Consider the following 10,140-nt stretch of genomic DNA (forward strand, 5'->3'; position numbering starts at 1 on the left):
AAATAAAATATACCACACCACAACTTGAATGGTCTTACCAGACATTTATTATTAAACTTAGAAAATTTGTAAAAACCATCATGATAGCAAATAATATACCATAACTTGTGCCTCACCAAACATACTTCCCAGCATACTACCTAGCTCTCTGGTTGCAGATCATCGAAGGTATATAACCACATTGCCATCCTAGCAGGGGTCTGCCTCCCAATTTCAGCTACCTAGCACCACCTTGGGAACGTTCTTCTTTAACCCAGCCCCTCCACCACACAAATATATTAAACAAAAAATGATGTGCTCTATCACCTGCAAGTCCCCACACTTGACATGGGACCCCCCTTTTTGAACCATATTTCCATGAACTCCTAATACCTTCAATGACCTAAGCTGCCGTGCCCCTTAAAGTTTTAAATAAACAAAACAGCATAAAAAAAGAAGCGTTGGTTGGGAATCTCTCTTTTCCCCAAATTCAAAAAATGGCCTCCTTGCTGCACTTGCCCCCTTCCTTTTTAAGTCTTCTCTACTCCACCTCTCTTTTCCCAATCACCTCTTAATTCTCAATCTTCCTTGACCCCTAGTCATCTCATGAACCCCCCACCTCCTGCTCACCCCTCCGACCTCATGCCAACCTTCCACCTGACTCTTTTACTCTCGCTGCTTCAAGTCTCACTACATTAAATTGATCCCTCTCTGGTCAGTCTTTACCCCATTGTTTAATATATCAAATACTTACTTAAATGCTGATCGTTTACTTTATTGGACAAATATTGCCAATATGGGGCAGAGAGTCACAGTTAAAAGAGAACTACAGACTCAGAAATGGTCACTGGTCACACCCATTTAGTAGATCATGCGTTGTTGTAAATATCCTCTTTGTTTGGGGATCTGTACAGTTTAAGCATATATAAAAATATAAAACATAAATCTAAGCATTTATTGCCAGAGATATCATATTTCACAGCCAATTATTTGAGAAAGTCTTGGGAGGAGGCAGATCTGTAAGTGGTGACAGGGGAGTTCTCTTCTTCCCTGTCACAGCCCCTGTGGTGGGTTTATGTCTGTAAGTTTACTTCTGTTCTTTCACTGCTCCCACTACTACAAGCATTCCTTCCCTGCATGTATAGAGGCAGGATCTGAGTCAGAGGTATTGCACAGTGGGGTAAACATCAGTCAGTATTCCTCAATTGTTCATATCAACTTTTTGCATTTATGTTATTAATTACATTACTGGTAACACACAATACAATTCCTAAATAAATGTTTCTCTGTTGTAATGATTGTCATTCCTGTTTGGTGTGCAAACATCACAGAACCAGGACTGCCAATCCACATTTTAAAGTTAGTAAAAATATATACCTGGTTCTCTTGCCCTATATACATTGACCCTGGTCATACAGATGTTAGTGGCAGGTGACAAAAGTCCAGCATGTGCAGAAAAAGAAAAGATGACTAATACAAATATTATGATGATTAATAAGAGAAAATTGAAAAGCAATTAAATATGAATTAATTGCAGCAAAAATAAATTATTAAACATGATTTATATAGCGCCAATATATTACGCAGCACAATAGTAGGTAATTGGGTTAGAAAGGTAAGTGGGACAAGAACTGTATATGGATTCGAAGGCAAAGCGCGGGAGCTTGAATTTGATTCTAAGGTGAAATGGAAGCCAATGGAGAGAACTACAAAGAGATGCGAAGAAGAGGAGTGATGGAAAGGATGGATGAGTCTGGCTGCAGCATTCATAATAGATTGTAGAGAAGAGAGTCAGGTTAGTGGAATACCAGAGAGGAGGAGGTTACAGTAGTCCAGACGAGAGATGATAAGAGCGTGTACAAGGAGTTTGGTGGTCTCTGCGGACAGGTAGGGGCGCATTTTGGGGATGTTTGCGCAGGTGAAAGTGACAGGACCTGAAAATCCCAGCTAAAGTATCACTGATTGGTCATGAATCTACAAACACAGGCATATGAGACAGCCCCACTAACCATTACTCCAGAAAAGATCACTGTGCAAAGAAAGAATGCCGATTCCTATTAATTAGGATACAAGTTTCAGGCTGGAGGAATGGGCATGATGACAGAAAGAAAGGGAAGGAAGAAGGGCCATGGATGGTGCATTCGTAGAGGACTTGATGAATATGGGTTGGACTTACCAAGAAACCTGCAGCTTCTTTTGCTTCTTGTATGGATAGTAAGGTATGCGGGGAAAAAGGACTATTCACTTTGATGACACAAAATGACTCAAAAATGGAAAAGGAAAAGTAAGGCTGGAGTTCAGCTTTAACAATGGGACACCATTATTCATATGTAACTAGAGAAACACAATGTATAAATACAGCCCTGGGTAACCAAGTCAGTAAAATACTTTGAAAGTCACTTAACCTAAATCTACAAATACAACATGTCATCTCTGTTTTCTCTATTATGTCTCGTTATGAAGTTCACTGTAACTTTTTTTTCTCTTCTCTACCAGCTTTTTCAATAAAAAGCCCCTCACTTGTTTCCTGTTGCTCTGTAATGAAATTGGCCATTCCTGAAAAGTCATCCAAGTTTGGAACCCAATCCTGAAAGCGATACTCCTTGGCACCCTCTACACAGGGCCCAACAGATTCCAATAATATCAGTGGAAAGGCTGTGGGAGCGGTCAAACATGCTCAGTTAACGTTTATGCATTGGTTTATGAGATTTCTGATTTTCCTATGAAATTCAATGGCTCTTACACTAAATCTGCTAAAGTCACATAAGGAAAATATTCAGTGCTGGTCTTAGGCTGGATATAGAGGTTGAAGATTGTATATTGCTTTACTATTTATAGGTTTTTGAAAAACATGTTCTTTCCATGGCAACCCCAACATCCATCTGGTGTGTACCTAAATACAATGGCACATGTGAAAGGAGAAATAAGTGTTTTTCATCAACTTTGCTCATTTATTGAATACAATGGAGTCATCTGAGTCTTATTTGTAAGACTATATGTATAGAGCTATGTTTAATAAAGATTACGCTATACCTTACCTGGAAAAAAGAACCTAACAAAGTGTAATTTAGTAGAAGCTAGGTTTAGGCTATAAAGTCCAATGTATGTAATTTTTTTATTGATAATGCCCCAGAAAAGTAGCTTCATACTTACATTCAGTCTGCAAATGTCTCCATGCAGCACCTTTTACCTGCTGTTGGTCGTCCAGGTTGTATGGTGCCCAGTGTTACTGCTGGATAATGCCTAATTCATTTCTGTCTAGGTTACAACTATAAAAATTAGGCAATGATCACCAAATAAATTAGAAAGGATGAGTATGCTCATTGAGGACAACAGATAAAAGTATTCCGTTATCTATTTAACAAATAATTTTGGGTTTAGGTATACTTCAATGCTAAAGACTCATTAAGAAAGCATGCATTATTTATAGGATCATTTAAGATATTCCTTGGCCAATTGACGGACACTTACAGACCAGGGCTGTCCAATTCCAGCCCATGAGGATCACAAAATGTTTTTTTATAAAAATATATTGGCCGGTATGTGGACTTGGAGAACTGTAATTAGACACCCCTATTACAAACCATTAAATACTGGGTATACTCCCAATAAATATAAAAAAAAGCTTAGGGAGTGGCCATTGCTAACGGTTACAACCCCAGTGATTAAAACCCCAAAGTTATTAGTCTAGCTCCTGGGCATAAGAACATGGTTTTGGAAAAAAAAAATTCAAGCAAATTGGAGTTAAAGGCTGGATAATATAGATCATGATTTTTTCTTTAGTATGGTACATATGATCAGTCAGTATTACCTGTGGTCAGTGTTCCCATTAATTATCAGGACCTTCGTCACTGGTTTCCTGCCGTTGATTTAGGCTGTCCACTGTGACTATACACTAATTTTCATAATGGTAAGTAGGGAAGCCCGCCATATCTGCCCCTTGTTCTCTGTGTCCTATACCATCTCCTCCTCTGTTATGGGGTGGTGTATGGTGTCTAGCTCTGGGTTCCACCTAAGGAGGGGGTACTATAGTAGCTGTAGAGGTGCCTGGCGCTGCTTGTCCTTAAAATTGTGCAGACTACTCAACTAACTATTCTCAAGTTTTGAAAAACTGGCAGCCACTTGCTCATCAGTTCATACACTGACCAAGGTGGATGAGGGGAGATCAGCTGATGCCACTTTTTGATGTAAAATTTTGCAGTTGGCAGTGTTAACTGGACTGTCTATATTTATCTAAAGGAAGTTAGGCCTTGCATGGTTTGGTTTTCAGATATTCATTAAAGTGGGTACCTTTTTTGGCAGTCAGCACTACATTGCTGAGGTGAGGCGTATTGTTGTTAGTCACCTGTTAAACTCCTTCCATGAAAACCCTTCCCAAATGTCTGGAAGCCTCTGGCTTCTTTCTGCTTCATATACCCTACCAATTCTTGTACAAGTCAACCACAATGCTTGGAGAAACAAGTCAAGTGTCCAAGTGTTTGATAAAGTCCAAAAGTGCTTGATAAAATTGTCTGTAGCCCCTTCTGACCACTTAGCAGTCCAAATTGATCACCTGGTAAGCAGTAACCACCCGCCACTTGATCTTTGATCTCGATTGGGACAGTGCTTTAGGGCATTAGGATGTCTCAGAAACTAATGGTCTGTAAGCAGAGCTTCAATGAACGGAACCGAAAATTGGATTTGCTTGTACTCATCTTGTCTTTGCATTGTTTGGATGACTATACCCACTCCTTTATCTTTCTCCTGCCCATGTGTATATATATATATATATATATATATATATATATATATATATATATATCCTTTGTTTTTGTTTTTTTCACATTAACTGTTGTGTTACCAAATTGAAGTTTGCCCTCAGTTTTTGAGTTTGGCCACCAGCGGGTGCCACCGCCTTGGCTGTTTTTTACTTCATACCTGGGGCTCTAAACCTGCAAGTGGCACAATATCCAGTAAGTTATACCCCATATTAGTAAAGATGTGTCCTCCAATGTACGCAGGGAAGATTCCTATTTTTATACACATCCTAATAACATGACTTGGTTCCATTCGAAATTTACTTACATCTTGGAGGATGTAACAGTATTGCAGTAGTTAGAACACAAGTCTGCCAATATAAAATCTGTTATAGAACACATTAGACATCATAATTTCACACTCCACTTAAAGACATCAAATCACAAACTTTTATAGCATAATTATTTCCCATTTCCACATTAGAACATACTAAATGACTGCAATTTTCATAAATTTCAGGAAAAATGCATGTTTTATTTTTCCAAGTTAGTCACCTCTTTGCTTGACTCTACTTATCACAAGAAGGATTTATTGAACACTCCAATTTTTTTACACTTTTTAGATATTTTGGAGCATTCAGCTTCCTGTGTCACCTCCCTGACTTTTTTTGGAGAATGAGTTGAGACAGAAAGCTACAGAATGATCTGACTGACTAGAGAAGGGGATGGCAAGACCGGTGATAATTACTAATTCTTTGATTGGTTCTTTGATTGGCATATATGTATTTGGCAAACATGGCATACAGTGAACATTTACAGTAATATAGAGTTCAGCTTTAACCATTTTAAAAGGTAAATCATTCCATATTAATTGAAATAAATTGTTCCCATAATCAAAATGACACTTTTCTTGAAAATTCTTTTTTTGTCTTGTATATTAAAATTACATTTCTCTTGTAGATCAAGTTTTTTTAAATAGATTTTCTACAAGCTTGATTTGTGGAAACATAATTGTATCTTCTGTGTGAGATCATTCTTCTCTGCATGCTACAACTTTTGTAAAATAGGGGAACCATTGGGGTACTTTTCAGATCTCAGGGAACCCCTTGCTATAACAAATATATCCACAGCTCAAATTATAATATTGTGGTTTTTATCAATTTGGTGGTGCACAGTCCACCTTTATCAAATCTTTGCCACACTCTGGGCTCAGCTGCAAGAAAGATTTTTGTTTTGTCCTTTTTTGACCATAGCACTTTAAGTCGTTGTGGATTCTTGCATCCATTTTTTTTCTATACTTGTTGATCTGAGCAGATTCAATCTTCTATGCGAATGAACAGCCGAACTCGTTTCTTTCTAATCAGCCCTGTGGAATAGAAAAGTGTTGGGTTATTTATAAAAGACGCATCTCAGTTCTCTACATTGCTTTCTCCTATTGGTTCGAAAAGGTTACTGTCAATGACCTTCCCTGATGGGCTAATTGCTTCCTACATGTCTACTCATATTCAATGCATTAGACAAGACATATTCCATATAAAACTGCAATATTCCATATATATGACATGCTACATTACATGTTCAGAAATCAAATGGCAAAAAAAAAAAATGTTAAAAATCTAATTCCAGAATTTAACTTTAGACATGGTCATATGTTTTAGACCCTGGTGCGGTTACAATTGGATAGCCAATTTTCTTCAAAATAAGTATATGTAGATCACCAAAGTGATTATGCCCATGAAGGAGGGAGGAGAGCCATTTCCAGGCCTCTGGGATTGGTTTATCTCAGGGAAGAACAAAAGCCAAGCACAAAAACAAAGAGAGTCTGGTGGTTAGTTTAACACTAACAGCCTGAGACTCCTCCTGACTTTTATTTATTTGTCTTAGGAACATCCATAAATTGTGTTGGTTTTGCCAATAAGCCCTCCAACTGAAATAATAGGAGATTCTTTCCAATACCTTAGGACACCAATTGTGGATTATATTAGGAAAAATATTACGATACTCAAAACTGTTTAGGCTGAAGCCATAATCCAAAATGGCCAAATAAATAAAAAATATACATTGGATGAATCAGATAGCACATTCCAGCATTACCTAATGGCATTATTACCCAGGTTATCAAAAGTATTGCTTTCTTGTAATATCTAAAAGCTTTCCGATCCAAAGGAAACTTATACCACATGGTCTTATGCTATTAAAGGCATTTTGGGTATTGCATCCCATTGCAGACTACAGATCCTGTTTGGTAGAATTGCAGTAAATTAGGAGGATTAGCAAGGCAGCGCCCTGTGCAAGTAGGAAGTTAAGCCAGTGTTACTGGAGATGACCCAACTGAACACACCTTAAGTTTTAAATTAGGGTTTTGTAGAGGTTACAATGCCTACCAGCCATTGTTACCCCATGCTGCTTATCAATGAAACAAATAAGAGTGTTTCAGTGATAAGTAGAGGCAGGGAGCGATAGGGGTTTGCAGTAGATCCTGCAGGTGCACATGGTAGATTCTGAATTCTGAGACATTAATTGCAGGGTCTGGCAGTTGACAGTCTATTCAACCCACTGACTGAACAAATGCCTCGCTTTGCCAACCCCTAGAATAAAAGGCAACATGGCTGAAGGCAGCTGCATTTACAGTTTATGAAATATCCTGCTTTGCAACTACTATGTGACAATTAGTGTGAGCAATCTGTTATCATCCCTTTCTTCCCCCCCACTTTGTTTGGTTACTGTGATCAAAGTCAATGATCCTTTCATACCTGGTGCTTCCTTCTTTTGATCCTAGTGCCTGATCCAAGAGGCAGGAAAGAATAGGGAGGTAAGCATTGGAGCATGTGGATTAGCGGGGAAGCACTCGAGAGAAAAATAAAATCAATGCCATCTCTTCCACCCATTTACCATTTTTAATTAAAAAAAAATAAGCCATCCAAAGCTGTTTTATTTATTACCTAAATCCAAGGACATGGGGCCCTTCCATGGCAACTACCCTGGTGGTGAAGACCAGTGATTAAACACTGCAGCCTGCCCCCAACCAGTCTTGTAAGTACCCCCGGTTGTGAGCTCATTTTTTCGGGACTGGAGTCTCCAGGTCATCGGAAGACTCCTCCTGTAGACAGCCAATGGAAAAAGTCTACGTCACTGGGCACACACATGAACTTGGGAACACCTGAAGAGTACTGAGAAAAAAAGACTGGTTAGCCACATGACCATTAGTAAACACAAGTGTTTGGGACATTTATGATTTTTTATCTACAGTAGTAGTAATAGGGGTTCCTGGATAGATTTAAACAAAAATATGTTGTTTTCCCTGCCTAATTGATTAAAATTTGTTCTGACCTTTTACTCTTGAGGTGGGAAATGATAACATCTCTGTGGGCACTCTACAACTTCACCAATCCCCCCTTGGCCAAATGTCCATGGGACAGAATTGTTCGGCCAGGCTGGATAACAAGAGAAACTGGAGCCAGCAGAGTCTTTTAGTGCTCCCCTCCTTGCTCTATAGACATAAACAGGGCTTATTAAAAGACATTTCATCAAATCTCATTCTAATTATACTCCAGAAGGGTTAAGTGGACATCTCCTCTGCAATGGAATAACTTAACTTTTATTTGTCATCCAAGCTAATGTTTCCTGTTTGTTCTGGCAGATCCAAAACTGCATGTAAAAATTCTTATTTTAGAATCTTGTCATTTCTAATATTTACTGGCATTTGCGTCGAACAATGTTCTTGTTTAAATGAACAATGCCAAAACTCTAAATACATATGTAAAAACTTCCATTTTGAAAACTAATTATTTTGTCATATTTTATTCATAATTGCTTTTAGGAAACTAAAATGTGTTTTCAGCGAGTACGCATTTTGAGTTATTATCATGATGTGTGCATCAGAACAGTTGTGATGCGATTTACTTTTTTACTTGCTGCTCCATATTTTCACGATCATGTTTCATTTACAAATGTGTGGACTCTCCCCCTAGTGGCTATCTGTATGAATGGCAGGTCCACTCTTGTTGAATAAGTGCTGAGATAAAATCAGAATGGGGTTTTGTAAGGAACCTTGCTGCTTTGTTTTAACATATGAGAGGAATGTGATAGACTAGGGTTAAATATCATCATAATGAATACATTTAAAAAATAACCAAGGAATTTTGTCATCTTAATTTTATGGACTGAACTATAAAACATTCTTTAAAACAAGGGATACTGTGTTTTCTGCCTTACCAGGTAACTATGATATTAAGCTGATCATAAACGCTACAATCTAATTGAACAATCTTTACCAACAGCTACATAGAAGATGTACTTGTCTGATACCAATCTAATTGATTGTTGGCTAGGTCTGCACGTGATATAGTCTTGATAAATATAAAGAAGACTGAACAATCAGATTGTAAAATGCATACAATTTGTGCTTTGCCCATGCTTCCAGTTGCACATAAATATTTTGCTTTGTTGCCTATGCCCCATTCACCTGCTGGGAATTACCAAGCATGGCTACCCATTATTGGTATTGAGAAGTATAAAATTCACTCTATGTGAGAAGCATAAGCACTGTCACATTGGAAAGTTTACATTCTTGTATAAGCTACCCGCCTGATATACTCATGGGTTACAGGGTAACATCTCCTGCTCTTGTAAAATGATCATTCTAAATAGGAGTATATGGAGCATTGGACCCCAGCAAAAATATATTGAGAGCCAGGAGCAGCTGTCCATGCATTGGTAATACCAAGGCTTATGTACTGCATATCAGTGTGCCCCAAAAGGCACAAAACACACACTGTTGCAAAAGCAAAAAGTAGTAAATTGAAATGCCAAACTGAAGTTTACATTATCCAATGCATTTTGGGCTTTAATTAGCAAAATGTATGACAAAATAAATTTAGTATAATGCTGGACCAGAAAATGTTCTAAATTGTCAGTATCCCTTTCTTACGACATAGGGACTTACATGTAAAAGTGGCATGGCCAATGTAGAACACTTACCACTGCTGTTGACTGCAGATAGCGCTCCTTTTTATATTACAACCATGAGGCTGATCAGGTAGATACAGCAAACCATCCCAATACTAGTCAGTATGATAAACAGTACAGAAAAAAAAATTTTTTTCGAGAAGAGAAAAGTCAAGACTTTACAATAGCATTTCCTAAAATATTTAAAAATGAATATAATTCTACTTTCAGGTATACTGTATCCAAGGCTGCCATCAGGGGAACAAAGGGTATCTCTGCATTGGGCTCCAATTAAAAGAGCTTGACTTTGCAATGTTGGAACTTTCAGAGATTTGGAAAGGAGGCCCAGGAAGTTTACCTAGTATAGGGCCCAGGAATTATGACTTTATCTAGAGAGAAAGAAAAAATTAATTAGCACATTCATTTTTCTAAATAGACTTTTCCATTAGCAATCTAATATTAAATACTTTCTGGCTAT

The 10,140-nt window shown here is 37.9% G+C and overlaps 1 long non-coding RNA gene across 1 annotated transcript; it reads right to left on the reverse strand.

Annotated features, from left to right (window-relative positions):
• Window positions 1–5,149: 5,149 nt before the first annotated feature.
• On the reverse strand, window positions 5,150–10,140 carry LOC140340674 (uncharacterized). The gene is made up of 3 exons (XR_011922702.1): window positions 9,696–10,140; window positions 7,658–7,885; window positions 5,150–6,081 (listed from the first exon to the last, which is right to left on the reverse strand). It is a non-coding gene; the product is annotated as an uncharacterized lncRNA (long non-coding RNA).

The sequence above is a fragment of the Pyxicephalus adspersus genome, chromosome 11 (assembly GCF_032062135.1).
Source record: "Pyxicephalus adspersus chromosome 11, UCB_Pads_2.0, whole genome shotgun sequence".
Lineage (NCBI taxonomy): Eukaryota > Metazoa > Chordata > Amphibia > Anura > Pyxicephalidae > Pyxicephalus > Pyxicephalus adspersus.